Source organism: Wyeomyia smithii, chromosome 3, assembly GCF_029784165.1.
Source record: "Wyeomyia smithii strain HCP4-BCI-WySm-NY-G18 chromosome 3, ASM2978416v1, whole genome shotgun sequence".
In the NCBI taxonomy this organism is placed as follows: Eukaryota; Metazoa; Arthropoda; class Insecta; order Diptera; family Culicidae; genus Wyeomyia; species Wyeomyia smithii.
The window spans coordinates 191,171,280-191,175,495 of record NC_073696.1 but is presented as its reverse complement, the minus strand read 5'-3'; the positions used below and the strand labels follow the sequence as shown (position 1 = coordinate 191,175,495).

The 4,216-nt window shown below is 37.8% G+C and overlaps 1 long non-coding RNA gene across 1 annotated transcript; it reads right to left on the bottom strand.

Annotated features, from left to right (window-relative positions):
• Positions 1-229: 229 nt before the first annotated feature.
• On the bottom strand, positions 230-2,294 carry LOC129732263 (uncharacterized). Its single transcript, XR_008729216.1, has 3 exons — positions 1,747-2,294; positions 1,251-1,684; positions 230-1,188 (listed from the first exon to the last, which is right to left on the bottom strand). It is a non-coding gene; the product is annotated as an uncharacterized LOC129732263 (long non-coding RNA).
• Between the last annotated feature and the right edge of the window lie 1,922 nt (positions 2,295-4,216).

Genomic DNA, 4,216 nt, shown 5'->3' with positions numbered 1-4,216 from the left:
TTCTGATTAATGGCAGCTCACTACAAGAGTTAAACATATTTTTTACAACACCTATAAGATCATCTTTTTTGAATATTTATGTTTCATCTCTCGAGAAGAATAGTGATAGTTTGTATAAAATAACTGATGTCAAGTGTAAAATGGTAGCTGTTCCAATCAATGGAAAAAGAGAAATAGTTATACCTTTGCTTCATACTTTATGATTTATTTTTAATAATTAAACTAAGAATCTCTTGACTTCAATTTAGTTTTATTTAACTGATGTTAACGTAACCTGAGTTTAGTTCCTATTAAAATCTCATTGCTATTCATATAAGGATTAAGTATTTAAGTAAATGGATCAGTGAGTATTAAAAAAAAAACAGAATAATACGATTCAAATTTGTTCGGTGATGGTATTTGTTACTTCAGAGGCTTTTCCTAAAATCTGACCTGGTTTCTTGTTTTTATAATGTAAATTTTTTGGCCGATTTCTGTGTTTGGAGGTAGCTTGTTTGGCTAAAACTCTTTGCTTGCTGTTTTTCATTATTCGTTTGAAGAACATGTCGCAGTTGATTTCCAAAAAATCTCTGTCTGCTAATACGATCAATTTGAGAAAAAGAGCACGAATTTTCTTGTAAAATTTTAACGCAATCTTATCATTATCCTCAAGCGAAGATCTGGCTAGATCGGAGTTATTCTTCTTTACTGGTTTCCTGGAACTTCCAGTCCAGGAACATAAAATCAAGAATTGGCGGGTGAAGAAGTAATCCACCAATTTATAGCAACAGTCTAACCCATTGCACTTTCCGCTCGTTCCACAAACGAAACTCATGCTGCGAATATACTTCTCCATGATGTTGTCGTCTTTGAGAGAATCCTCCAGCTTGTCCAAATCATCTAGCGAATTAACAGGATCGAATCCGTTTTCCATGTTAATTTGTATGTGTTCATCATGACGAAATTCTCTTTCATTGGATGCTTGCAAAAGATACTCCACCTGTGTAATCACTTTTGCCAATGATTGCATAATTCTATTTCGATTCCCAAGAAGTAAATTCTTATTAGCGATAACAGTTGCCATCAAATCGGTTGGTTCCATACGGCCAATAATATTACTAGGCTCGACGTAATCATATAAGATGTTGAGTCATTACTTTGGCTCTCTTTCGTCAATTGCATTTGCTCTTGGTTTGTATTAATAAACATCTAAAATTTTAAACAACGAAAACTGTTAGGTATGTATAATTTTTATAATTAATTCTACTAACCTCATGCTCAGTGTCCAGGTACACTTCTGGTTCAGAGGAGTTCACTGCTATCTGTTTGACACTTTGCTGTTCGGCGATGGCATTGAAATCCAGTTTATTAAAATATATGTTTTTATCCGCACGACGGCGTACCTTTTGCACTGGCAAACTCTCCGTTTCCATTTCAGTATCCGATTTTTCTTCCATCTTTTGCATTTCATTGCAGGCTTCGGCATGACTTGTAAATTCTCGCTTCTTAATGCAGTTGAATGTTTCCCACTTGTCGGTTGGTGCAGATTCCTCTTCCAGTGATAACTTTGCTACGAGATGTTTTTTCGGCCAGTATAGTATACCGTTTGCTTCCCAAAATTTGATTCGAACTGGGAACACTTACTGGGAACAACACTCAGGCAAGCCTCTCCAGCCCCGATGGTCTGCACAATCTTGTACGGCATCTAAAAATTATTTCAATAAAACATTCAAAACAACCAATAGATTAACACTTTTCACTAATCACCTTTAATTTTCTCACTTAGAAAGCACAATCAACACGTTAAGTTGCAGACGGAACACTTTTGTTTACGTTTGTGAAAGTAGCATCAGATAAAAAAGCTGTTGAGTGTATTTGATCTGGTGCCGTGCTGCCATAAAATTTATAAGTTTTTAGCAGAGACATATAGCGCAGATTAAGAGTAGTATTTCTGGTTTCAGTTTTGTTAAGGTATCGTGAAGGGAAAAGAATTCTAAAGAGGCCTTAATAAAACCAGTGCATAGCTTTTTGAGCTTAAAGAGTTTAGGCGAGACCTAAAGAACTTACCACAGCAGAATCCATTACTATCAGGAAATGTGTAAGTCGCCGAGTTGCTGCTCGGTACGCCATGATATATTCTAAAATCGAAATGTTACATAAAATTCACCTGATATTCAGAAATTCGTAATGTAAGAGGCGTAATGCTGATTGTGGTAGATGATATTCAAACTTAGTACTAATTTAAAAAATGCAATGACATATCGCTTGGTGCTTGGTCATTTTTCTTCAGAAAAATTTAAATGTAATTTCACATTGTTATCAAGGGGCTTGCTTTATTTAGTAGTTTTATATAATTCACCAAAAAATTATCTTGGCATGCCCATTTAAGCTCAATATTACCAAAAAAATGATATTTATTCATGGTAGTAAGAGAATATTGTATGTACATGAGTTGAACTTAAACGGTTTCATGATGGTTTTAAGTTGTTTCAAAGATTCAGTTGATATAATTTATATTTACATTTTTTGTTTTTGTGTTCGTCATTGTCTACAAACGCAGTTTTTTATAATCCCAAGCGATCCTTTGAATGACGTCTTAAGTTCGCTTTTATGTCATTTAAGTTCTCAATTAAGCTGTACAGACACTCTTAAAGCTGTGCTAAGAATTTCCGACTAAAACGTATACTCATATAAATGGTTTTAAAATATATGCTTAACACCCTCTTGTAGCGTGGGCCCTTGTAGCTGTAACAAATTTTTTTCATAGTTTTATCATAGCCATTTAGATTTATCTTGCTTAAAAGCAGATTTAAGAATACAGCCATTACAACGATGTCGAGGGTATAAAAAAACTTTTAATGTTACTTGGGTTGTTCGTAGTATGTTTATTTTCAGCATGCTGCCTTACTAGGGCTGCGATGCCTAGTCTCGCGGCGGGGCTGCCGTCTTGAGACTCTTATGTTGTCATTAGCACTTAAACGGGTAGTCCTATTTCACTCGTTATAGTCCCCAGATAGTGCGCCATCTTATTCTTACCTAAGACATCGACAAATGGCTTGATTCGTGGGTAGCCTCATGAGACGAACGTTTTGATAACCTGGTACACCCCATGGTTCATGTGTGTGCGCCAATCACGATTTTCCAGTTTGCCGCCAAGGATTGAAAGCAAGATTCTACGCTCAAAAACTCCTAGAGCTCAGCGATCAGTCTCTTTCAGTGTCCATCCTGCATGACCATAGAGGGCTACCAAGAGACCCTACCAGCCTGCGCGGCCTCGTCTGGCTACGCAATCCGTAGACGACCCTGTTTGCTGCCGCTATCCATCTCTTTATCCCACGGTTAACCTCATTGTAGCACGTCACCAATGTACCCAGGTAAACATATTCGTCGACTCAAATGATTACCCATCTATCACCACCGCAGCATCAAAATCCGTACTTCGTTGTGGCAGAGTTTATGACAAACCCTATTCTAGCAGTTTTCCTCTCTAGAGGTGCAAAGGTCCCTTCCACCGTTCTACGGTCAATATCCACGATGTCGATATCACCCGCAAATCCTAGGACCATATGGAACTCCGTAATGATGCTACCACCACAGACTAACAGACATAACACTTCGGACAAATTTGCCATAAAATCATCGTTCGGATGATTCCAGTACTTTACGTTAGTAACACTAGCACCATCTGCTGTCGTGTTCGCGCTGCGTCATGTATTTCGACATCAGCGCCAGTGTTAGTGCATGTGTCAAATGGGGAACCACAAAATATGTATGAGACTGCATGACAGCGCCCCAGACGGCGTTATCGCGTGATGACTAATATTCGATTGTAAATTTGAAATGATCGTTTTTTTGTGGCGATGGAGCGAGGTTCCAGTGTTACGTCTGTTAGTCTGTGCTACCACTTTTCTGCACGCCAGCTCCGTATATTATCTTCCAATGCGATGTTGAACAACATGTGGGAAGCCTTTTCCAGTTGTCAAAATTTCTATAAAGGTGTCGTACAAAAATTTCAGTCATTTCAGTCAAAGAAAGTATATAGAAGGATTTTGTTTTATTTTTATATAAATTTAAGTTTTTTAAAAAGTGTCACGAAATTTTTTGTGTCGTGAGTCACTGGAAGTTCACTATGGTGGGGGTTTCCAAAGTGTAAGCCTCCAGGGGCTTCGTACCACTCCAGGACATAATTTGAATAGTGGCACGAAGCCAGAGGATCGTAGGTCCCTCGTGTAGCTTT